This window comes from Haemaphysalis longicornis, unplaced genomic scaffold (assembly GCF_048455015.1).
Source record: "Haemaphysalis longicornis isolate Haplotype H1 unplaced genomic scaffold, Haemaphysalis longicornis Haplotype H1 scaffold_2, whole genome shotgun sequence".
NCBI classification, from domain to species: Eukaryota; Metazoa; Arthropoda; class Arachnida; order Ixodida; family Ixodidae; genus Haemaphysalis; species Haemaphysalis longicornis.
The window spans coordinates 259,320,827-259,347,293 of record NW_027526295.1 but is presented as its reverse complement, the minus strand read 5'-3'; the positions used below and the strand labels follow the sequence as shown (position 1 = coordinate 259,347,293).

The following is a 26,467-nucleotide window of genomic DNA, read 5'->3' as shown; positions in this document are numbered from 1 at the left end:
GTGCGTAATTAGGCGTGAAATACACAGGCGAAGAAAGAGTGAAAAACTTTATATGCGGCGAGGCTAAGACCTATTATTATACTTCCGCCAGTAGAACTATGGCCGACTGGTCCACTGAGGCCGCCGACGCGACAATGTCACTCGGAAGGGCTCACGCTCACGCCGGCGTTCCAACGGTGCAAGTTGCTTTCAACCGGCAGGGACCCGCAGTTGGTGAACGAGGTGGAATTTGAAGCGGCAACGTCCGCGGCTAAATTCCCGGCGGGGGTGGTGGCGGCGGCTTTCGGGCGTTTTTAGAACCATTCGCGTTGCTGTTGATTCTCCGCAATAATCTGATAACGGCGCTTCGGCCGCTGTCAGCCGACTGCACAACTTGTGAAAGAGGCATAGGTGGTGGCAAGGGGAATAACCGTTGCGATAACCGTTGCGAAAAAGGGGTCCGTGGAGATAGGGAGGAGCCCCGGAGCGGCGCCGAGAAAATCCTCTTCCCCGAAATGAAAACTGGTGGGTGGTTAGACATATACTGCTTCGCAGTAATGATATGAACACTTACGGCAGAAATGAAAAGTGCGCTTATTAAAAAATTAAAAAAAAAAGAACTGAAATGTGAAGAAAGGAAAAGTGCGATCCCGTACTTATTTTTAAATTTCCTGAATATACGCAAGCCCTCGGCCCGAACGAGCTCACAGAAAGCTGCCTAACCTACGGAGACGCTGGGAACATTGTTGTTCCTAATTGCTGCCGGTTACCGTGCGCACGCGTACTTGTACGCTGCTCCGTTCCCCGCTGCCCTGACACGCGGTCATCCATGCTGTCGCGTACGGAAGCGGGAAACAGCTATTACCGTCCCTCATGGCAGGCCGCTCACAGCGTGCAAAACCACACGTCCCGGGCCAATTTGTGCCAGCGTTCAGCTCCCACTCGTAAGAGGAGGGCGCGGAGCTCTGCCCCCTGTCGAGAATGATCGAGCAACCCGTTAATTTTCTCGCGACTCGACCGCGGTCGGCCTAAATAAGCGCACGAAGTATATGCTCGATGCGTCAAGATGAACGATGCTCACATTCACTTGAATTGTCTTGACTCACGGAACTGGCAGCGCTCGCTGAGCAAACGCTTAATTTCCGTTGCTGTTATTTTGGAGCTTCACATTCGAGTGCACTTTGGTAATGTAGAAAGCGAAAGGAATGGTTAGCGAGGGGAGCGTCAAGGTGGGAAGGCGCTATTTCCATCTAGCCGGCCCATGCAGATTACCTGCGTGCGCACCTGCGTGTACGCAACACAATGGACAATTTCGGGCTCGCAAGCGCGCCAGGGGGTTCTCCCGCTGGCTGGCCGATCCACTTGTTTTTCAAGCTTCTCCTTTTGTTTCTGTTGACTTCCATCAAGGAGGCGGGAGAGCGGGCGTAGTGGAGAGATGAACGTAGTATCTCTCTCTCCCTCTCGTGAGCTGGGAAGGAAGGAAGCGACGAGGCAGGCCGGTGTGTAGGAAGGAAGGTTGTAAGCGAGGAAGGAAGCCAAGCGCGGTGAGCGGTGGCGGAGAAAAGAAAAAAAAAAATGCGCCCAGCTGACGGCGCCGGCGATGGGGAAGTACGCGTCACTTGCCCTCCCCCTCCCGTCTCGAGGAGGAGGAGGTAAAGGTAGCACGCACGCGCTTCGGCGCGCGTAATGATAATAATGCGGAAGTGGAAAACGCCGGCGAATGTTTCACATTCTTAGGTGCGGTGAAAGCACGCGCGAGCGCCCTTACCGACTGGAGCTGTACAAGTTCCTGAGAATGCCGTCGTTGCCAAAAAGGCTGTTTCGTGGTTGTGTGTGATGTCGTAGGGGTTTTATGTGGAACGTTATGTACGCCTTGTCTGGACGTACGCAAGTGCCCCACGTCTCCTTCTCCTCCTCCTCCTCCTTCTTCTTCTTCATCTTCTTCCTCTTCTTCTTCTTCTTCTTCTTCTTTCTCACCCTCTCCTAATCCTCCCCTCCTCACATCATCAGCACAAGCAACAGTAGCAGCAACACCACCACCACCACTTCTACTACCACCATCAAGACCTCAAGAACTATGGAAGGAACTTTCCGGCTCTATCGTAAGAGGCGCAGAGAAGGGGGGTGTCGAAGATTTCGTTCCTGCTAAGATACTGGAAGAATATAATCCTGCCTAGCAAACGAGCAAAGTACGGATAATCCGATGCGACATTTGTGATAACGGCAGTATATAAAGCACTTCTGCAGGCAAACTGCGCCTGATGCAGCATTGGTGCCAACCATTAGTTGGGTGTCGATGCGTTGCAGACTTGGTCGCGGGTTCGATTCCCGGCCACGGCGGCCGCTTTTCCGATGGAGGCGAAAAGAAAAAGACTGACTTTATACGCACGACGTCGTGTAGTCTGGCGGAAGCCATTATACGCACGACGCGACTATGGCGCCAACGCGGCAGTTGCTGAAAACTGAAAGCGCCCTCATCATACGGGTTGGCGGGTTCCCCAAGACCCTTGGTGGCTTCGACGGAGGCGGCATGGCATTCGAAGTTGGGGCACGATTTAGTTGCTTTAGCGATTTCGATCCCGCCATTGAGAATTTCAACTCCGGAACAACGCCTTTTTCGTAGTGAAAGCTACAAAAACAGTGGACGTCGTCTATTCGCGGCTAAGTGTACGACTTGAACGACTGCAAAAGAAACTGAAGTACACAAACGCGATAACAGACTCTGACATCACGATAACAGAATCGGACATCGCCGTGAGTGTTAATTAAAGCGCCCTATTATTTTCGGAAGGATCGGTGCATTTTCTTCTTCAGTGTCGCGGTTGCTCGTATGACTGTTATGATACACGCTGATACTTCTACCGTGGCCTCCGCGATCGGCTACCGGCGGCGCGCGCCGCCAGCAGCAAATCGCGGAGGCCACGCTTCTACGCATGCCATTTTGTTTTATTGTCCGGAATAAACTGCTTCTTTCTGTTTCTTGCGTGTCGGCGTCATATCGTCGAGGGGGGTCAGGCTAGCGAACCCTTCGCACATGAAGGGAGTTCCTTCACGACGTATACATAAACTAAGCAGTTCTTGGAACGTTCAGTGCACATTTGGTTTCTAACTTTTAGTGTACGTAAATGGCTAATGATCAAAGCAAACATGAAAGCTGTTATCATTGCTCCACACATGTGGATGTGTTTGAAATGAAATGTCGTGGGTATTCATTTCGAAATGGTGAAAACTGGCTTGCATGCATGTGGCCACTGAAGCCCGTATCAGAATAAAATGCAATGGGGGTGCATCTGACTTTGTTTTTTAATAATTTGTTGCAACTGAACTTGAACCTGTAACTTCCTTAACGCGCATGAGTAGAACAATATGCCGCATTGTTTAAGCTATGGGTCAACGTAATCCTCCATATACGTGTTAATTCTAAATATAGGACAGGTGCTTCCACCCCGCAGTATTAATTCGGAGGCTGGATAAGAGCACCGCCATCCGTTAGGGTTCGATGCGATCGCAACCCGAGCGCTTCTGAACTGCATTGACTATGCAGATTTTAAGCCGAGATAAAAAATACGGGAAAATTATAACCTAGATTATTTTTAGGGAGCTGAACGTTATTTAAGAGCCCCAAATTTCCCATCGTTAATTGGAATATGGTCGGTCAATCAAGGACGTAATGTGGCACAGAGCAGGTTAAATAAGTCGCATAGCTGCAATCGTAGGTGAAATAAATGCATTATCCGGTTCTATGTCGTGCTTTGCATCCATAACATTAGCTGTGCTTTTTTTTATTGCGATACGGAGCGCGAAAGCTAAACGAAAACCCATTTCGAGGAGCGTTGTACGGCTGTCATTTGAACCATTGGCTTCGCGACCCGTGGTGCGACGGAAAAGGGCGATAGAGCCGCTTGGAAACAGCGCGGCGCCGGTTGCTTTGGCTGCCGCGTTGGCGCGTCACTCACGTCGTGCGTATAGTGGCTTCCGCCAGACCACACGACGTCGTGCGTATAAAGTCAGTCAAAGAAAAAACGCCTGTGTGTACGAGATTTCGGCGCGCGTTAAAGATCCCCAGGTGGTCAAAATTAATCCGGAGCCCTCCACTACGGCGCGCCTCATCGCCTGCGTTGTGTCGGCGCGTTAAACCGTACAATCAATGAAATCAATCGATGCGTTCCAGGATTTTAACAGAGTTTTTAATCATTTCGCCGATATATATGATCATACCGCTTTCGCCTAAGTTACCGTAAATGTCAGCTCGAAAGATTCGGCAGTATTTCCTTCGCGTTACGCGGGGCACTGCGACTAAGCAAAAAAGGAAGTTCTTCGCTAAACAGCTCGATTTGGACAGGACGAACAGGGAAGGTGGATAGAATTGCTGCCTCACAGCAGGCATTTTATTGCCAAAGGACGAAAACATATAACCAGCACAGGACCCTTGCTAATAAAAAAAATGTCATGTGTCTATTTTACCGAATAAACAGCCAACCGCTGCGGATATCAACAGGTGCGAGCAACAAAGGGAAATCCACTTCACTGGCTGCGGCCCCGTATTGCGCCAGCACTGGCTTCATGGCAAATCTGCATGCCATACTGGGCAAATTGCCCCCAGGCACTTGTGTAGGATGCGTGGAACCTATGCAACACTGACTAATTATGTAGTCTGGCCAGGTCAACACGCGAATAAAAAAGAGAGAAAGACAGAAATAATCCAATACAATTCGATCCAACTCCCTCCACTGGACTACGAGCCCCTGCATGCGACACACAATGGAAGGGCCCGGAGGGTGTACTAAGAACGTTCCCAGCTATTATCCCGGCTACACGGGCGGTTAATATGACTTGATACTGATATTTTAGTGAAATGGCCATGGAAATTTCAAATGGTAATTTAGAAAACTTACGACGCAAATGTCATTTCAACCCCACGGGTGGCCGGAATATTCTTCCGCTTGTGTTAGAGATTTGTGTTGAAAAACCGAATTCACTTACCCCCCTTCTCCCCCCAAAGCCTCCTTGGTTCGAAGCCCAAATTTTCCTGCCTTTTTCCCCCCTCACTGCGCTCGACTCCTTTTCTCCCCACCACTCCACTTCATTCAGCTTCATGTGTGGACGCGTGCAGCGAGATAACGGTTGGACAGATACCAACAGACCGAAAAATTGCGAAGGATGCTAAGCACTTTCTGGCACTGTGAAGGCGAGAGCCTACTTGGACCTGCTGAGTTGAACTTTCTGTTTAACTTTGCGGCCGCGCCCGTCACCACGCAAACCGTCTCCTGGACAGTACCCTCCGAAGCTCCTTCTGTGCGCTCGTCATCGCCAGGATCCCCCTGTTCACGCCCGTCGGTACCTTCACCTCTCCAAACGGCTAGTGTCGTACGTTCAGGAGTGTCCTATGCATGCTTCTTTGGCGATGCTGTTTTCCTTTCCCGGCACGCACTCACTGGCTTGCACTCCTATATTGTACCTGAGGCATAACGCGTTCCGTGAAACACAGTTCTAAGTATTTCGTCTTTAAAGCTTGTGGAGTAGCACAAGGACGCTAATCTCATTAAAGTCATCCCCCGTTGGTTGCACTATGAGAAAAAGAAATCAAGGGAGTGGGCAGACATGAGGGCAGCAGGTAGCGAGCACGCCCGCGATTGGGTAAACAGATGAACGCTCACTATAGAGAACTAGTGACTGATCAGTCTGACACGAGCAGGCTTGCAACCGAGCAAACGATCAAGTGAGGTGACGCAGTGAGGGCTAAATGCAGCGAACAAGTGCGCGGTAGTCTGGAATGCACACGCACACATGTCCACACACGCACGCGTTACTTCGAAAATTTCGCGGTTGAGTATCCCAAAGGCAGCTCATACTCATTGAACGAAAAGCGATAAGCGACGCCGGGCTACCGCGGTGTTGGCCGTTGACTTAGTCGCCTGAGGGAAATCAAGTTGCGCAGTATTTTCCACCGACGCTCGCGACTGCGCTCGCATCTAAAGCTTCGCCTTTCCCTTAGGCGTGCATTTCGTAAACACGAACTCCTACGGACGGCAGAGTTTTCGTTGATGTCGCAAGTTGCTCATAATATGCACTTCCCAATTACAAAGGTCGGCCGAATAATTTCGTGAAGTATTGTACGCATGAAGGGCGCTTTGTTTCAGCCACAGCAAAGCTATTATATCAACCAAACTACTGAGAGATGGGGTGCGAGCATGAAGTAGAGATGCGGAACATCAGGTGGCTGTCCTTATACGGTTCCTAATGATGCGGCCTGCGACCAGTAAATAAAAAGCTAGCTGTTCAATGTCTATTAGTTACTGAAGGGGTAGTTATGTAATTGCTCGCATAGCATTGCCACTTAGCTGTATGGTATGAAAGACAGCTCGCCCAAGTTGCAACTTGGTAGACGGGGACCTCCCTCCAGACAGAAATCAGTCTGGGTGCGGCACAGCGTGGTGTTAAGCACGTACTGGGAGTTAAATCTTGTCGGCTCAAAGTCTATTTGAGTCCAACGCCATCTAGCAGAAACCCTAATCCACGCATCGCATGCGATTCGACACGAATCCGGAAGGATCGTGCACGGCGCTGCAACGATTTTTCATAATTGGCTCCGGGGCTCGCAGCGTGAGAGTGTCATTGTTTCGTAACGATGTAAATGCAAGCAGTTCCTCTACACGTAAGAGTCTGGCAAGGAAGAGAGAAGAAGTTATACGGTGGAGGAGCCGTTCGCCAGCTAGAGGAAACCGCTTGCGCCTCATGCTTGCTCGCAGAAAAACGTTCATGCTCTCATTCACATCGGTGTCGGAAAATGAAACACCGAGGAACGTGTGGCCCTCGTTCGGGTTACCGCACGTCTTACACCCGCTGCCGATAATGCCACCCTAGCGTCATCCTTTCACGGACTGCTGGGCACGAATTGCCCGTCCGCATCAAGAAGAGGTGATGCGCAGAACAGGGGACGGAAAAAGGAGCCGCAGGTAGGTTTGAAGAAAGGTGTACGTGTTTGTTTCCTTTTCTAGCATGGCACGACCACAGGGTTGCCTTTGCAGGATCGTTTCGTTCCGTTTTTGGCGGTTCCTGGATAGGAAATTGAACTTCTGGTGGTGGGTGCACGTTTTGAAATTTTTCGTTATTTACTCGTCGTAGTCACTGCTTGCCTGAGCTGGAATAATCACCCTTCCGATTTGTGACAATCTCCCTTTCCGCTGTTCAAATCAGCGGAAAAGAACGACATGCATGTTTCAAAAAAGAGGCCTGTTCAAAAGAGGCCTGCATATATGAACGTTACATTGCTTTCTACCTGCAAAAGGAAGCACTCGGTTTGCAGAGAACAATATAAAATAGGCAATACATAATGCCGACGGAACAGGTCAAAGCTTTTTTAATCACCCAAGAACCGCTCCACGAGTGAATGAATCGGAGGACCTAGGCCGGCTGTTTGCGCAATATATCCAGTAGTTCCACGAGCAAGACCAATGCGGTAAGAGGTAAGAATTGTCGGCATCCGTGTGGTAGAGGTAGACAACACGCTTGCAGGGGCCTGCCAAAGGAGGGTCATTGGTCTATACCGGCGTTTCAAAATCCCCGTCAGTTACACTGCTCTAAGGTAATCTTGATGGACAAATGACCTAGACTCCTGCATTTTACTAGCGAAAAAGACACGTGGACGAAGAAGTACACAGGACACTAGCGAGTGTCCTGTGTACTTCTTCGTCCACGTCTCTTTTTCGCTTGTAAAATGCAGTCAGATAACCAACTAGCCCAACTTTCTGCCTTGACCTAGACTCCTCCAGCGGGCGCTGAGTCGGCATGCGAGAGAGAAAAGGTGACGACACGTGCATTGCTGTGAGCTTACCGGCTTGGTCCATCGGGGAGTTCACTTACGATTGTTCAACAGTGACCAGGTAGCCACACAAAAAGGATGTTACGATCACGCTGAAGAACTATGACGCGGTTCTCTAGCCCTCTAGCCTCCGAACCATGTTGTTCCGTTGCGTCTGCCGCAGGGGCTGCCCGTGGTCACCAGAAAGTGGCTTTCGAATCGCGAAACAGCGAGCATTTTTGGGAGTAGTATCGGAAATTTAATAGACAGTCCTAATAAAGGCTGCAAACTATGAAGTCGTGGTGGCAGCCAAGAGTCCAATGTGGAAGTGCATCGCTGTCAATTTCACGGGGCACTTACAGCGGCAGCGGAACTCAGGCCAAGCGCTCACACATTTTCGCTGTCCAAAGAAAGTGTGTCAGCGCTTGCCGTGGTTATCAAAGTTGTGTAGACCCGTAAACTGTCGAAGGGCGATTGGGGTCATAGCTTGACATGGTACGCATAAAAATGGCCCAAATTGTACGGAAGTAAAATGTTGAAAATTGTGACACAAAATGGTGGCAGCAAAATACTACATCCTCGCATATCGCTTTACCAGCTCCATTACGTTATACCACGTCCGGATTCGGCGTAAAAAAACTGCCGCATGAATAAAAAAGAGGGGGACCGGATGATAGGCGTTTCAAAAGCTCTTAATTACCTAACCTGTAAAACGGTGTAGGCGTATAGAAGCACACTGTAATGACTACGTGAGGTACCACGGCTTCATTACGCCCCGCTGACGTTATAAAGTCGCCTTGAACTCAATTCCATAAGAAACACGCGGCAGCGTCGTTTGTCGTTCTGTAAACAAACGCACAGTGTCCTTACTACGCCCGCGAGTACTCAACAGCAGTCGCCCGTCGGACCTTGACATACACGCATTGCTCGGATGCGTTCGTTGCTCCAGCCACTGTTTTTACGTAATGCCCCTCGGAGGCGGTCGCTGGCGTCACCGCCAACGTCTGGCTTCATCGACCTTGCCCCACAGTGAGCTTAAATCAAGGGAGGCGCTGTCGCGACAATCGCTTGCGTTTAGACACCGCCCGCCTTCAGGCGCAACGTGGTGAAGGTGCGCAGAAAAGGGCGCGCGGGCATTACAACTGAGGCCGTGACATGCTGAACCCGGTTCGCGCACAGCGGTTTGTTTGCAATCACAACATACACTGCTTTTTTTTTAATTACAACTGAGGCCGTGACATGCTGAACCCTGTTCGCGCACAGCGGTTTGTTTGCAATCACAACATACATTGCTTTTTTTTTAATTACAACTGAGGCCGTGACATGCTGAACCCTGTTCGCGCACAGTGGTTTGTTTGCAATCACAACATACACTGCTTTTTTTTTTCTTTCCTTTGCCCCATTTGATTCCAGCGTCTTGGTACGTTTTAGGGGCGCAGGTACGGTGGTAATACGGGTGAACCCTTTCAAAACAGTAGTTATCTTTGGAGGGATTTTTGCAAGAAATCTTCGGGCAGTGTACTCGCAAATTACTTCTGCAAGATTTGACTAATGGTGTGCTATCACTAATGGTAGCATTTCCTAAGACGTAACCGACATACGTTTAAGGACGATAGTCTTTCTTGGGCTACTTAAACACAGAAATTTTGGTCTGTCTGTCTGTCTGTCTGTCTGTCTGTCTGTCTGTCTGTCTGTCTGTCTGTCTGTCTGTCTGTCTGTCTGTCTGTCCATCCGTCCCTCCGTCTGTCCGTCCGTCCGTCCGTCTGTCTGTCTGTCTGTCTGTCTGTCTGTCTGTCTGTCTGTCTGTCTGTCTGTCTGTCTGTCTGTCTGTCTGTCTGTCTGTCTGTCTTTCTGTCTGTCTGTCTGTCTGTCTGTCTGTCTGTCTGTCTGTCTGTCTGTCTGTCTGTCAGCGTCTTGAACAGCCCGGAAAGCAAGAAAATGAATAAACCACCGGAAAAGTAAAACGAACCGGAGCGTGCGGCGGGAATAAAATAGTGGTATCATAGGGAGACTTCAGAACAACTGGCTCCTCTGCAAGCGTTATGTCACTCCTGTCTGAAGCGTTCGGAGGAAGAGCACGTAGTTGGCGAGAAGGCGAAATCAAGTAAAGTGGGCTGCAGGGAAGAAGCAACGTCGTGCCGAAGAGAAACCGGGAACAAAGCGACAACGCCCAGCAAACCTTGTGAGAGCTGAGCGATGCAAGAAGAAAGAAAGAAAGAAAGAAAGAAAGAAAGAAAGAAAGAAAGAAAGAAAGAAAGAAAGGAAGAAAGAAAGGAAAAAAAAAGAAAGACAAGAAAGAAGGAAGACGCCACAGCTACCACCGCCATCTCATTTGCAGTGTGCGGTGATGCATTTATGATTTTCTTTGCTACAGTACTACGGGAGGAGCAGGGTGAGGAAAGAACTAGGAGTCCGCGAGTGTCCCAAATTCTTAATATTCCGTAGCGATGCACGGTTAGAGCTACTTTACAGCGCATTAAATGACATTTTCTCGGCACGAGTTACCAACTTAATTGGAAACTATCACACAGGGACGACAAAAAATCTCGGAAGAAATATTAATCTTTTTAGCACGTTTTTGGCGTCATCGCCTCCGCTTACATAATTCGGGTAAATCAACCTACAGATATGACTACATCTGGAAAGTCGTGTACCGTACAAAATATCCTCCTCAGATAATCATCATAACCACAGAGATGTAAGCCAACCACTGTAGGTTGTGCGACATTTCCATGATCGTGTGTGATTCTTGTTTCTTTTTAGATAAGCACACGATCTCCCTGTTACGCACGGCTAGGAATTAACGCGTTTCTTGTATCCCTCAAACCGCTTCATTTGCAGCAGATGTCACACTTCCGCAGTACGACCGGTTTACATCTTTCTGGGCCATGCAGGAACATCCCAAAGCCTACGGGAGTACTATCAAGCTGTTGCGCAATTGGTCGACCTTTCTGTCTAGCTTTCGGCCATCTTCCCTTTCCGTTGCGCAACATCACGCAATCGGCAAGAACTCGGTGCTTCCAGCGAACAGAAGAGACTTGGATACGTGCGCGCCTATAAAGGAAGGGAAGCAAGGGCCGAGCGGCAGGTACTACGTGATGGCAGCGGGCGATGCTATCTCCGCTTTGGATACGCTTTGCAGCATATTTCTTTCCTCTTGTCCCAGCAGGAAGCTACCTTAACGCCGCCTCGGGACTTGAGGCACGGCTGACCAGGTCGGAACAATTCCCCGCCATGCGCGTGTTCGTTGTACGTGCTCCAGCTAAGGTAACCCCGAGCGCTGGCGCCTGAAAGAAAATCCTGTCTCCGGAAGCAACGGGCTTCCGACTTCCGGGAGCGACATTGGATTCGAGACCGGTCGATTATGAAGGCGCGTTTCCTGTTTACAGCTGGCGAGCTCCCTTCCCGTCTCGTCTTCGTGTTCCTTTCGAACGCAGAGGCCGCACTTTTTTTTTTCCCCTTTCTGTGTTGTCGCTTTCTCCCGCCGGGATTGCTCTCTGTGGCCGCGTCGAAAATGACCGCCTTCCCGCCAGTTGTTCAGTGCGCGTTCTTCTGACGCGTCCAACGACTGGTACACGCCGTGCTGCTCTGTCGGAAAGGACCGCTTTGGAATTCTGACGTTTTGATGGCGCCCACTGCAAGATGGCGCAACTGACGTTCCCTTTCCCTGTCTTGAGAAAGACCGACTGAGGCGGTAAGCTTTGCAGGTAAGTAAACGGGTACGCGTTTTAGAATTCCCACTCTTGCGCTTATTTTAATGCGGCAAGCTTTGCTTGACTTTGTATGAGGGACCGTTCGTGTGCGTATCAATCTACGTTCCTGATAAGCTGGGAGGCAGTGTAGCTGTGCGTCTTTAAGTATGCAAAATGGAAGCCAGGAGTGATCCACGCTTGAGCATTGATCATTTAGGTGGAGGAAAAAATAAACAAGCATTAGGTACGCGCTCGAAGAAAAAAAAACACGATTTTTTTTTTTGTTTCCCAGCTCTGAAACCTGCTCCATACTTCGACTGGTGAATAGAGCAGGGACGGCCGGGCTCATCCAAGAAGCCCGGGACTGAGGACACCCTTCACTGGTCCAGAGTGTCCACAGTCAGTACGAATGGGTAAAATAAAGTTTATTTGCTCTCTCTCTCTCTCTCTCTCTCTCTCTCTCTCTCTCTCTCTCTCTCTCTCTCTCTCTCTCTCCTTAAGTTAATGCCATTCCATGTCGTGTGTGTAGACAAACAGTTCCTCATTCCGCTTCATGCTTGCTTTATCTCGTATTAAGCATTCTCGGAATAGCCCCCGTTTCATTGTGTCTGAATTAATTGATCGGATCGGATTGAATATTGGTTGATTGTCTTTATTCAAGGAGGAGGCTCACCGGTCCAAGGGGGTGAGGGATTACAGGAAGAGCACAACTGGGTGGCGCTACTTTATGTACCTTCACTCATAAATACAATCTTGGAGAGTCTGTCAGGCTCGCTTCAGACTGCGCTAAAGAGACCCCTGAAACCACCTTTTTCGCCTTGTTTTCGCCCCACACATCCAATGCCCCACATATTTGCACTTAAATACGGTCATATATGGATCGACGTCAGGGAAAAATTTAATACAGAATAAAAAATGCCGCTTTCCGGAAAACACCAAGGAGCCCACATCAACTTTACGTCTACGCGTTTGCGATTTCATTACTAGGTTTCCTTCTCTCGTCCCATACTGCCCCCTTTAAGAAGGAAAGAGAATAAATAGGACTAAACAACTCTGGAAACAACAACGGAAACACGGTGCTTCCTCCGCATGCAGCAACGAACAACAGCAACCGGTATCTTCCCGCTCCCCTGTGTCCGTCTCGTGCGATTCTTGAAGAGGAAAGAGGAAAACAGCCGTGCCGGCCAGTGCGAGCTTCCTGGGGAAACGCCGCGTGACTGGAAATTATCGCTTGCCGAGCTTCCTATTACGGCGCTGCCTGCTTTTACCGCGTTCCCTGCGGCTCGCGTTACTTCATCTCAGCCTGCTTCCCGCATGCTTTCTATCTACACCTCTCAACTCGTTTGTTTGTTCTTCTGCTTTACACGCGAAGGAGCGGATTATCTCCGCGCTTTATTGATAGGTTATGCAACGCTCCGACGCTCAGGACTTCCCTTTGGCGGAAGAAAGACAAAACGCAGTCTATAAAGGCGCCGATTGAAGCCAGTGTTTCCTTATAGGCGTTGTTTCATGAATGGCGCGCCCTCGCGATAACATCGCGCACCCATCCGCAGCGCTGTGATTAAAATCTCTTGTCGGGGACTACGCCTGCGCAAGTTCTCCTAGCGCTTAGGGCAGCATTTGTTATTTCTGGATCTGTGTTGACGGTTTTGTTTAGCCGCCGTGTGAGGAGTCCAGGGCAAAGAACCCGCCGAACCTCAGCCCTCCACGGTGTTGCCCGAGTTGGTTCAGTCATCCATTCTATATTCGCTATGGGACTGACAACAACCTATGGACGCTGCGTTCTTGTTGTGGTTGCAATGAGCCATCGTGATGTTTCCCTTAGACGGTTTGCATACAGTGAACCCCTCCTATAACGAAGAAATCAGAAAAAGGCTGATTTCGTTGTAGGTGGTATTTCGTTAAAAGCCCGCATGATTTTTCTGTCGGCACAGTATGCCCTATAAAACACTTCGAATGAAACGAGAGTAAAAATAAATTTCGTAATAGCGAAAGGCTCACTTTCTTTTATGCATGCAATGGGCACGCAGGCGTATGTAAATGATGACGGTGTTTTTTTCTATTAATGTTTCTTCTAAACGCACATTTACGAATGGAAGCTGAGTTGCGTACCGGTCGTTGCTTTGTCTATAGCGGCTGTAGTGAAAGAAGTGAGGGAGCTAAGAGCAGACGTTTTGCGTTACGCAAACCGCGCTCTTCAGGCCACGCTCTGATTGAGCCGAGCAGGTTTCTTACGGGTGGAGGCTAAATAAGGATATGTAAGAATCCCTTGTTCGACTTGGGGGCGGCTCTCTATTTGCGTACTCACTCTGGTCACACACGAACGGCAGCGACCTACATTGAGAACAAACGCAAAACGGAAATAATCGCTCAGGAAGTAGACGAACGTTAAACTCACGACTTGTGCAACCCATCTGAGTTAGACACGTGGAACTTTTGTTGCAATCGGATACCAGTCTTCTGCGCTATCATTTTTGTAACGTATTTTTCTAACCAGGACGCAGAATAAGAATTTTACAGCATTATATAAAGTGTACAAAATTTAGAAAAACAATTATGCACATGTACAATAACGCAATGATAATTTTACAATCAACATTATTCAGTACATACTCTCTAGCTCTGTGCTTTCAGTTGGCTAATTCATAGGTGCATAAGATGTTCTCCCAGCTTAACTTTCTGATGTCCTAGGGTGCTTCTGCGTCCTGTTTCAAGCTACTAAATATAAGCGAAGAGTGACGCATTGGCACGAAGTGTGTTATATAAACTACAAACATAACCCACAAACATTAGTGTTTCACTACGAGCATGACCGTGCGGATGTGGCCTGTTAAGGTTTGCTGTACAACAGCCATTTATTTCCGCAATATTCGCGCACCCCTGGCCACGAGTTCGGCGAGTCCTGCGCTATATTTAACTTTCGTGAGCGGCGATAATGTCTGGCCACGCGCCTTTGTTTCAACAATGACCCGGGAGCGACAGCGGTCTCAGACGAGGGGAGCCAACCGAGCATGTGCGTGTGTGCTCGCGGGCCCGTTACGGCTTCTAAATCCGTCCGTTTCACCGTTATAGATATTTTTTCTTCATTTCTACTCTTTGCCCTACGTCTCCCAGTCTTGCCTCCTCTTTAGGCCCTTTGTTTTTATTGTGGACGCAAGGGGCGAGGGTATACGACAAGCCGGAGCTACGCGGTTCCACCACCTACCTCTTTACCACTTTCAATAACGGCGACGTCGCGTCGACCACGTCGTTGGGAGTCTCGTTTTCGCCGCTGAGTGCCCCCCTCGGCTGTGGCTGCTTCGCCTTTTATCGCAAGTGGGTCAGGCGGGCCCCCCGGAGGTTCAGGGGCCGGGCGGCTGTCGAGAGAGGCATGGCAGCGGGGAGGGGGAGAGCGAGATGAGAAAACGGATCTCCCCTGGTGCCAAGCAGATCCTACTGCCGCTGACCCTTCTTCCGAGGGGCCCCGCCCTCCGCTCAGCATCCCCCCCCCCCCCCCCCCCCCCTCCCACATAACTCCCTCCGTCTTCTTTTGTTCTACAAGGAAGGTACGCTGTTCGTAGGTGGCTGGCGTACGTTTTTTGACTGACGGTTCAGCGATGCGACATCTGAGAAGCCCGTAGAGAAAGGCACGGTGTCGATTCACTGATGTCACGGTGGTTGCACTCGTTTTAGCGCTCGCTGGTGTTGGGTCTCTGAAATGCTGCCATGCTAATATTTCTGTTCGATGTACCGGGCTCTCAGGCCGCCCTGTGATTTTTTTCGGAAGCGCCGTTCGAACCAACGATGTGCATTTCTCGATACGGACGCAGATTTCCGGCAGATCAATGGCTTCTTCGTTTCTGGGGGTTCAGTTCCGTTCAAGCTCACAGCGTTTTCCACGGACTCGGCTGTTTGCTGGCTGTGCATAACTTGATCGCCGCCGCAAACCAAAGACCCAAATAAAGAAACCCAAATGGTTTCCATGTGAGGATTATCAGTTCTAGCTCTTCAATTTAAAAGCTTCTATAAGGCTTTGGGAAACCTTTTCTTTTTATTGTTCCCCTGAATTTCGCAAAAATCATTATTCCTTCTCATTTAGCTCCATCTCTCCGTAACTATATACTTCCAATTTCTAAAAGACACCGGAAGAGTGCTAACACATCTGCGGCGTGCTCCCGTCCTTATTTGCAAATTTGGCGTTCCTAGATAAACCTGTTTGTCGCCTTAGAAACCACAAAAGGATTTGCTATGGCAATTCTAAAGGACCAACACTGCAATGAAAACAATTTCAAGTCAGGTCCTTTTTGAATATATGGTGGCCATACCGTAATTACCCGATTCTAACGCGCACCCGATTCTAACGCGCACCTGATTTTCCTGGCAAAAAAAAAAAAACCCCGAAAAACTTGCACCTGCGATTGTAACGCGCACGGAACTTTATAACCCAGACAAACGAATGCGGGAGAAATGGGCGATTTATTTCCCGAAGTAATCTCACTCATCTCACTCCTCGTCGCTTTCCGCTGACCACAACATCTCGTCCTCGGTGCCGCCAAGAGCGTTCGCGATGCCACACTTCTGAACGAACGTTCAACCATGGTCGATGGGATCGTGGCCCACGCCTCGCACGCCCATCCCGCGAGCTTCTCCAGAGCCGCACGTTTCAGCCGTCCGCTCGTTTTGAATGCGTGAGAGCCGCTGCTGCCATTGCTGTTATGAAGTGCGCAAGTGGAACGATTTGACGATTTGTGTGAACGCCGATAGAAAACCATAGGCGCTTATGTTCCCTCCGTTCGAAAAATTGTTGCTAAACATGGAGCAAGTCTTCCTCCATGTTGCTAAAGGCTTTGGCGCCATCTTGATATGGCGATGGCGATGGGTGGGACGAAATTTCTGCTGTTTCCCAGTTTCGGTTTAGTATCCGATTCTAACGCGCATGCGATTTTTCGGCCTATTTTTCTCGAAAAAACGTGCGCGTTAGAATCGGGTAATTACGGTAATTTGTCCCGTCTCCGTACTTCGGTGTTTATACGCTACTGCAGCCTACCGCCAACGCAACCTACCGCCTGCATACGCTTTGCATGCCATGAAGGCAGGGCGTCGGGACGAAATGTTTTCCTTCCGGTTCCTGTCTCGTTCTACAAATACAAGTTCCGTTCCGGTTCAGGCACGGAAAGAAACAAATAAGGGTTCGTAACGGCTCATAACGGTAAGTGTTTGCGCGCAAGAAAGATTGACAATTATAAAATTGTGTTAAAAACATTAAAAAATCCGAGGACGCCTAAGCACTCCTTGTATTATACCTCTCGATAATGCAGCTAAAACTAAAAATGTCGCTCCACGTATTTACCCTTGTTCCCAAAAACTGTATGCCGGCAGTCCTGAATCTGGCACGTAGTATTTTTTTATACGCTATGGTAGCTGAAAAATCTGTGAGAGCGATTTGTTTTGGGATGCCCCATTGGGGCGATGTGTACTCTCGTTAGGTGCGAACATTCCAAGCCTCCGAAAAACCAGCGCGCTGCGCGCGTACGCATAGTTCTTAAGTGTGACTTGGTTTCCGAAAATTAAAATTCCCACGAATAAATTAGATTGAATTCAAAATTATCCAATGCGCATAGTTATGGTAGTAGCGCCATAGATTCAAATTTACTGTTTAGTGGGACGCTGTTAAACTCCGGCAAACCTCCCTGGATGTTTGTTCTTAAAACAGGTTGTATATGACGATGCAGCAGCGGACCGACGTCAGTACCTTCAGCCCGCAACGTATACATCCGGACGAAAGGAAATAGCAAGAAAACTGAATGTCCATCCCACTCATTCACAGCGCAAGCGTATTTTTTCTCAAATGTATTAAACAGCAGAACACCCTGCCGGACACTGTTGTTACACCCCTACTAAAATGAAGCTTTCACTGCGCTTTGGCCGCACTTGCTTACAAGCGCAACGTGACTTGTAGCCGGTTTCATTGAGTATGCTGCTGTAACCTGCTGTTTTCGCTGCAATGTGTGCATGATGCTATGTAATCACGCCAAGGATGGTATTTTCCTTTTTTCTTTATGATTAGGTCGCGTTTCTGAATTTTTGTGTTTATTCATGTATAAAAAACAAGGAAAATAACTAAGGGGCGACTAAGCATACTGGGTAGCGATTCACCGTGACAGCTGAAACTTTGGAAAAAAAATAGACTCGAAGACAAGTGACAAAAAGACGACACTCAGTCGCACGTTTTCGTTGGAACGAACTTTCGGTCGCTTGGTTTCACCGCTAGTGCTCTATTAGCCGCTTTAATCTATCACCACGACGGTATTTGCTATCGATGCGTCGATAATGAAAGATTGTACTTGCAAACGAGGATAAGTTTCGCCGAAAAGGGTATCTACCGCTGCCGCAGTAGAACTCCCCGATTTCTTGAGGGTCGCACTCGGGGTGTCAAACCACAGCCCTCCTGTAACTGTGAAAGTCTATTTCACGGCTTAGCTTAGGCATGTCTTTTTTCGTTTATTTGTTTTTTTATTGAATTACAGAAGCATTACTAAGCTGTCTCAAACTTTTGCGGCGCATGCTCGTTTTGTCTGCACGTGGCTCTGCATCCTTCAGGTGAGTTCAGGTCAATTTCTGGCTCTTCGTGAAGGACCTCGTACTAGTTGCACTGGCCTCCTATACAACGAGACTGTTGCTCCACGAGTTGCTACATGTAAAGGTGGAACACCGCTGAGACGGGATGCAGTAATAATTACCGGGGGACAGTGACAATGTTTGGTAATTCTTACCTTGTCCCATGTTAGCGCTGTTACAACTTGACTTGTATACAACTTACCCCAGGGGACCGATTACGTAATCTACGGAGCCTCAAATCTCCCTAAGCCTAGCACAAAAATTTATCCTGAAGTATGTTGCCCTAACCGTGACAGCACGAGTAAAACATGTTTTTAGTCTGCGGTTCAAAGAGCCAGATTTCCGAGTCAGATTTCAGAGAGTCAGATCTAGATCTCAACTGAGTACGTAACTGTACCACAGTACTGAGTGAGTCACTGGGTGAGTCAGTGTACCCGGGGGGCATAATTTCCTGCCGACAAGGTAGTTTCATAATTTAAAAAATCCCATCAAAGATTATCCTCGAGAGCAATAAAAATTTGAATAAAAGGGGTGCCTCCTTCACATGCACCGTACTAATTCCACTCGCTCGCGCGCTCTTTGGTAATGCAGCCAGCAGCTACGTCCCAGCTCGGGTGGTTTTGCAATGCCTAGTGGAGGAAATAGAACACATCAGAGCCTTCGTGATATTGTAGTTGAAAGAAGAAAAAAAAGTCACTTAAATGCTTCTTTTCATCTCCTTTTTCATTCTGCTTTAACAAAAAGAAGGTCACACCGTTTCCTCATGACTCAGAAGCATTTCGTGCCTTTCCTCGACCTTTTTTCCAACATACGAGCTCGGTTACCAGCGCTCACCAACGTTGCCGGGACCCTAAAAATAACTTCGGCAGGCTCTATGAAAGTAAAACAAAACGAAAAGCACCAGGAAACTTTCTGAGGAGGACTGAAGCTGAATTTCGCCGCATTCTTCGGGGTATCCCGGAAATCACCTGATCACTTAACCCGAGTACTGATCAATACTGAAGCCGGTGTAATGTAGCTTAAATGTAACTTTGTTTTTTAAGGGTGCATACTATCGCAAAAGGCAACGTACAACAAAACAAAGGATGGAAACCGAAATAAAACAAGCTCAGCGTGTCTCTTTTGCTTGCACAGTTCTCCTTGTGGGCTGAGGCCTCACTGCAAGTACATTTATCAATTTGAACAGCTGGTACATGGTTCAATATACAAAACGACCGCTATACGACCGTATACACAACAAATTTGAGGAACCTATGCGCTACCACGCAAGCAATGATGCGGTGATTTAGAAAAGTGCCTGGCTTGCGTTGACGTCCATGTGGACTACAGCACCGGCAAACCTGTGGGTAGCAATTAATTTAAATAGGTAACATATAAACAGGATTACATAGGAAGCCAGAAACCATGGATCGACATCGTACCGGGCCGCGCTCTCAGTCACCTGCTAGTCTGACGCAACGCGAAATAATTATGCAATCGAGGAGATGACTGTGTGGACTCGGTTAACTTGCGTAAGCCGCTGTATAGCTAGAAAAGTCCGGAAAATATCAATTGTAAAAATATTTGCTCACCCTTGTTAGTGCAAATGTATTGTATTCCTCGGTTCTCCACTGCACGATCACTTACCGAACCACATTTTTTGGTTGGAGATATGTTCAGAGCTTCAAGACTAATTTTCAAGCATTTGTCACAAGAAAAGCAAGCTCAGAGCGATCGTCTCCCTTTACCCCTAACACGTGATGTCCGCAACGACGGCACGCTCAAACTCCTGCAGAACGTCATTTATGAGATCGCGAGCACGCGAATTTTGCATAAATTGCTTATCTGAATATACGCAACCTTGCTTAATGTCGGCAAGAACAAGTCAACAGGTTAATATTAAATCCGGGGATGCTAAGAAGGCATCGAAAGCATTACAAATCCGACCCACGTCTTCGCCGGAGTTCATTACGCTATAACAAAGGACGCCTATAGAGTTCTCCCTTCTGAGATCTTCGTAGTGAGCGCCTGAAATAAACTTCCGCTGCTTTCCTTGGCTGGATGAGTGGACGCACACAATGCGGACATTAATAAAAAGAGCTTGCTAATTTTACGTTAAATGTCTACTTGAGACACTGTCTCGCCATTTTTTTTTTACTAGAAGAGTACACTTGCACTAACTATACGGTAGACGGAGAGGTCGTTGCTGCCAGTGGAAAATCACAGATTGAGCCTGGCCGCAATCCTAACCAACCCCTGAGTTCCGCGACTTTTTCCTATGACCTATAAGACCTTTTCACGTAAGATTTCATGATTAAGAAAAACACCATATACCCTCGTTACAAACTTCGAGCTTCGTAATTTGCACTACGCATGCGACATCTTCCGTCACATCTACTAAACACCGTGCACGATTACGTTTATATGATGCTAAAATTCCGTTTAAGAATTAGCAGCTCTAGATATTTGGCTGCTGAATACATTGCGCTTTGTGGGTCGGTATATATCCCGTATGTTATTTGCTGTACTTGTGTAATTCCTTGCGCACAAGAAGAGAGAGAGAAAGAGAGACAGCGCGTGGTCGGATTTCTAATTTCAGGATCCCGTTGGAGGTTGCTGGGCACAAGGAGAAGTGACGCCGCAGCTACTAAAAAAGAGGGAAGTATTGGAATTGCCATTTTTTTGCGTGCTCGGCTCGCTATAAACAAGTACTGAGGTACCTAAGCCTTGAATGCGAAATCGTACATAATCGCCGTATTACCGAATGAGTCATCCCATAATCATCATCATCATCATCATCATCATCATCATCATCATCATCATCTTTTGTCTTTTGCGTCAGTATTACGAGTACGGGTTGGCCAATGAACAGTTAGTATGTGCTGCTCTACGAGTAAGTAACCCTTTGTGTGATAAACAGCAGCAAATGTCGGGCATGCGCCGAGTTTACGATCTTACGTCTAACGTTGTGCTTTGATGTTTTACGACGTAAACCACCACCCGCAGCTGGATGTACGAGTACTATGCGTACTTAGACGTCTCTCTGAAACACTTAGTTCTGCTGGCTGTGGCTACTGGAGGTTCGAATTATTGTTTCCCAACAATCTGTTTTATTAACCGACCAGCAGCGAGTTCGTCACGATGCAGCGGGCTCGAACAACAGTTCGACAGCAGCATCAAAATTTCATCCCATACATGCCACGTCATTCACGCCGTTAAACATGTGATATAATTCCTTGTACGCTGTTTGAAGCATGTTTGTGACGTTGCGCTGTTCTGCCAACAGTATACGGGCCTTCCGCGCATGCGCACTGTGGTCGATCTCCTACTTCGTGAAGTAACAGTGTCCGTTTGAACCCCCCCCCCCTCCTGCCCCTCTCCTTCCTACAACTGCGTCTTCAATGTGCGCGCAGTATGCAATTGCAACCATCTTAGCACTGCTTACCGGCAACTGGTTTCCGACTGCGCGATAACCTCCTGTGTTATAACCGTCTGTTGTGTGCATGGGGCTCCATAATACGGTATGCAACGGGGCCCAAATGACCGGTTTCGGTCATGTCGCTCCAGTGCGGCAAGCAGTCGAAGAGTGCAGTTACTTTAGGGAAACAGTACCACACAAAAATAATAAATTAATTTCAAACGATGACGTGATGTGAAAACAAATGACGATGGATATCTTTACGTCCACGTATTCCGCAGGCAGTTTGCTCGTTGATGTATGTTTGTTGGTGCGGTTGTAAGTGGCTCGGGTTGGGTTCCGGCGAAGTGGCGCATTATGGATCAGATGTTGACGAACGCTGACTCTGTGCTTTCAATACTAAACACTACCCCCCTGGGTCAAGCGGCACGACAGACATAAAAAAAATGGCAGGGGCGATTGTGTAACGGCACACGTTTCCTCCTCAGTTTATATAAGGGGGGGGGGGGGGAGGCAGGTGAGGAAAAACACTGTCGCAAGAGACTGTATGGTATATTAGGCCTAATTAAGTATCGATTCTCTAGTGTAGCCCCGAAATTCTCTAGTGTAGCCCTGAGACATTCTGCGTGCGCCACTGTCTCAGTTTCACCCTACTCTACAAGGAAACAATATCGCTCTGTAGGCGCTGATCTCTGCGTAGAAATCAAGGTGAAAGAAAAAGAGCGACCTTATCTTAAAGAATATTCCAAGGGCACTTCCATTTCACTGGAGCCATCAGCTCGTACTTGTCCTCATCACAAATCACAGTGTGTTGCTCCAAGCTCATTGCCGCCGCAACGTGAACTTTGTAGGCACGTCCTAAAAGTCTGGGAATGCTTCCATTCTGTCCTTATCAGTGTCTCGTGTCTTATCTCCGTATCTGGCCAGTTGAGTGTAACAGGTAACACAAACAAAAAGGTATACTAGAAACAATCAGGGCTACTGGCGGGTGATTTTGGTAGCGTTCAGCATAGCGCTATATATAGGTAGACTTTCAACTTCGAAGCGAAGTGTTCCTATCAGAATGTCTATTTGGAATATACTACGCTCAGTGGCAATAGAAATATGGATGTGGCGCCGTTCATTCGGCATTATCGCTGTCGTCATCATCAAAGGTGTCAGCCTCATCAAGCCGTGGTTCACTGAAAGAAGATGGCCTGCTCCCAGAGTCTTCCAAGTGCTTCCGCCAAGAGTTGGACAAACCCCCTGAGCACTCTGATGTCCTTCCTAGTTCGCTGACTTCTACTTCTCTTCCCATCACCGCTTGTTCGTTCTCCCCAGTCACGTGGTCTACCTGTTTTCGGCCTTACTAAACAACCCTACAGAAAAGTCCAGCTTGTTCAGCTGAGTAAACTGTACTATCCTTCAACCGAGCTAGTTTCTTAATCGGCACATTGTAGGTCTGAGCTAACTTAATCCGACGCACTGTCTAAACGCAGCAACTTCTAAAAACCCGCATGCGACAATACACCAGCCATGCTACCACCTTGGCGGTGCACACCCCTCCTTAAAGGGACCCTGCAACACTTTCTTCAACTTTTTTTTAAAATCATAAACGCCTGCAGAACGCAGGGAAAAAGACATTCAGCACTTAGTAGAATAGGGGTCAGAAACTATCTCAGCCAAAAATTGCTACCCTACGCGCATCAGGTAAATACGAAACTTGCCTCAAAGATTCTGCTCTCTTTCCCGATCTTAGCGTTCTTCGAGCACTCGAATTACGTATTTAGAGCGATGTAGGCTACCGAATTTATCGATAGCCGCAATCGGTAGCCCACTTCAAAAAAACTTTGCAAAAGCAAAGCATAAAGCGAGCGCGGATCTGATGCGACGAGCAAACCACGCAGCGCCGCCTTGTGTTGGCGATAAATAAAGCTTTCACAGTGCTTCCGGATCCGAAAGAAAAAGTGAAAGCGTTTATCTGGAAGTGTTGCCGATTCCAATTAAAAAAAACGATACATGAAAGCGTATATCACAATATTTTCGGTCTCCCATTGTTTCGTTGTTTTCCTTCGGCATTAACAACGGTAAGGCTCTCCTTACCCCTGTATGGCTGCCGATAGTCATTGCTGTGGGCTCACAAAGGCATTCGAGCCTTCGGTTGTTTTTCAGCTAACGTTTGTGCCTTTACGCATTGCTGACGATATGGCGTACCGGTAGAACACTCTGGCTGTTCTTAAATATCCCATCCGTAAATATCCCATCCGAGCAACGGAGTACGCATAAAACGTACACAAAACGCACTCTACTGGCGAAGACCTAGGCGTTGTTTTGCAAAATGAAATTTTAAAGGGAACTTGATCAATTTGGATGGCCTCCACGCCAAACGCACCTGCTACCCTAAGAGCTCGTTAATTGGGAAGCCATTGCTTAGTTTGCACTTTTACCGTTTGATACAGATATGCCCTAACTTTGTGCGGGGTCGAGATCAAGTCGTCGCTTTCCATTACTACCCGAATAATGTGCAAGAAAACTCGCAAAAGTTCGGGGTGGCACCTTGTTACGTAAGAAGATTGTGAACTTTTCTCTAGAATTGGATGCGCTCAAACTGTACAACAATTATAGTACTCCTCAATGGGAGTTTTAGGAACGCAAGTGGACTACACAAGAACTGAATGTGGCTTTTTAATAATCCACATGTTTTGTTCCCCACCCACCCCTCTATTTCCCTTTTCACACCAGGGCGTCTTCCCTCTTCTCGATCGTTAAAGCCTATTATTTAATCAATCAATTCCAATTGCGAAACATTGCTGCGAGTTCCACGAAAGCCAAAGCACTCAAATTTGTTTTTCGACTGGAAGCGGATTTAGTCCAATGAGCTTAACAGCGAGAAAAATAACCTGTTAGGAAAAGCAAAAATATCGATCGGAAAACACCATTACATTTTGAGACGACTTCATACTGAAATTGCGGCCCTCACGTGAGCATTGCCGCCATAGGCGTGAGCACTGCAGTATATACTGAGAACTAGCGGTCAAGGCTCAAACTTGAATAAGGAAGCAGGCAAATATTGCACAGCATAATGCGAAACAAACATTTTGAATGCGTAGAGTAGATTGCCGCCATTTGCTGTATACATTACCCAACAAGTGCACTCGTCTTTTGGAGTCTCTAAACCCCTTTTCTACACGTGAACTTTTCGATAAATGGCCACGACATTTTTTTTTTATACTAAAATAATTCCTACCTTTTTATCGGAGTAGCGCGGTCTGAATTAACTCCGTTTTACTGAGTCACAGAAAGATCCTACATATCGAGTGACAGGAAGGTCCATTGGAACATGAGCTTCACTTTCTGTTTCCAGTTGGAATTCTTTAACTTTCTGCATTGAAGACTTGCAAAAGTTTGTTTACGTCAGGCCAACTCATTGGAACAGATGCAAACCCGCAGCTACTAACAGAATACAACCGACTAACCAAAAATTACACTCAAAACAACCGCTGCCAAGCTCACCTGTGGTGCCTTGAGGTGAAGATAGGAGGTCCAAGTTGTAGCCTTGTACCCTCAGGTCGTCAGCCAGTCGCAGCAAAAATCCACCGTGGCAGGGACCGATGTATTGCGTTCAGGTTGCACCTGGCTGAAATCACACGCCTAGCAATTTGAACCGTCCCTCCAGTGCTTCAGGTGTATTTCTCCACGCGTCGCCGATGGGTCGACAACAGCAACGAAGACCGCGAGGTTAACTCCCCTAACAAGTTTACGTCAACGGGTCCCGTAAGGGCAGGCAGCTACAAAGTTTGTTCCCAGTGTTCCGAGAACAATGGTCGGAGCGGGGATCACTCGGTGCTGTCGACCGCAGATCGGAGTGGCGCGGCGCGACGGAAGAGGGATCAGTGAGTGGACGTGCGCGATGAAGTCCGCGAGGTGGGAGGCTGCTGAGCAGAGAGCGGACTTCCGCCGAAGCGTTGGCGGCGAGCGCAGTGGACGGAGGCGGTCGGCGATCTTCCTATCCGGGCCCGACTGAAAAGGTTGTGCACTGCGTGTCCCGGAAAAAAGGGGGCCGAAATCACTCTCCTCGTTGACCCAGATCAGATCCCGGCGCGCGTGAGACTCCCTGGGTCCCTTTCCCCTTCGCTGCCGCGGCCTACCGGCACGCAGCGCCAGCACCTGACGTCATCATTACGACGCGTCCGTCTTGTACGGCCACGTCTCCGGCGTTCACGTGGAGGCGACTTGTTGGCTGTGAAGATGCGCTCCGAGGTGTGGGCGTTCACTCGATGTGAAAAGTGATGGCGGGCGGGACGTCACGAATTACAAGGCAGGTAGTGAATGACACGTCAGGCAGGAGGGGCGAAGGATGTCGGTGAGGGAACCGTACATGGAAAGACACGCGAGGAAAGATTCTCTCTCTGAGGAAGACTGATGAGGGATACAACGGGCTTGGACGTTGCTCTCCGCAGTTGTCATATTGCGCGAGAAACACAACGGGGCGTAATTGTGCTTTGAAATGTAGATTCACGCATGGTGAACGTTCTTGATTGATTTATTGCGGGGTTTAACGCGCCGAGGCTGCACCTGGGCTATTAGGCGCGCCGCAGTGAAGGGCTCCGGATTAATTTTGACCACCTGGGGATATTTAACGTGCGCCGAAATCTCCAACACACGGGCGCTTTCACTTTTCGCTTCCATCAGAAAACAAGCCACCGCCGTCGGTGTCGAACCCGCGCCCTTGGGCTACGTGGTGAACATTCCAATGACTAAGAAGGTTTACAGTAACAAGCGTTAACCAAGTTGGTCTGAATGGTCCACTGCAGCTTTCTGTTATGTCAGAACTGAACGTACAGGTGCTGGTCAAGGCGTATACAATAGTAAAAACAAAACGAAGACGCAAGAACACGGTCGAACATGGCGTTGTCTTGTTGGTTCATTGGCCCGATCCTCAGCCACAATCAGTTGGAATTCGTTGCTGAACCTCAATGTAAACTGGGGCAAGACAACAACAACTGTCTTTAGAAACACCTT

At 48.3% G+C, this 26,467-nt stretch overlaps 1 protein-coding gene across 1 annotated transcript in view; it reads right to left on the bottom strand.

Annotated features, from left to right (window-relative positions):
- The window catches only part of LOC144170478 (clavesin-2-like), a 52,898-nt gene extending 27,217 nt beyond the window's left edge, over nt 1-25,681 (bottom strand). The window contains exon 1 of the mRNA XM_077700309.1: nt 24,959-25,681. The gene's annotated coding sequence lies outside the window, so the exon portion shown is untranslated. The remainder of the gene's footprint in view (nt 1-24,958) is intronic.
- Nucleotides 25,682-26,467: the final 786 nt, after the last annotated feature.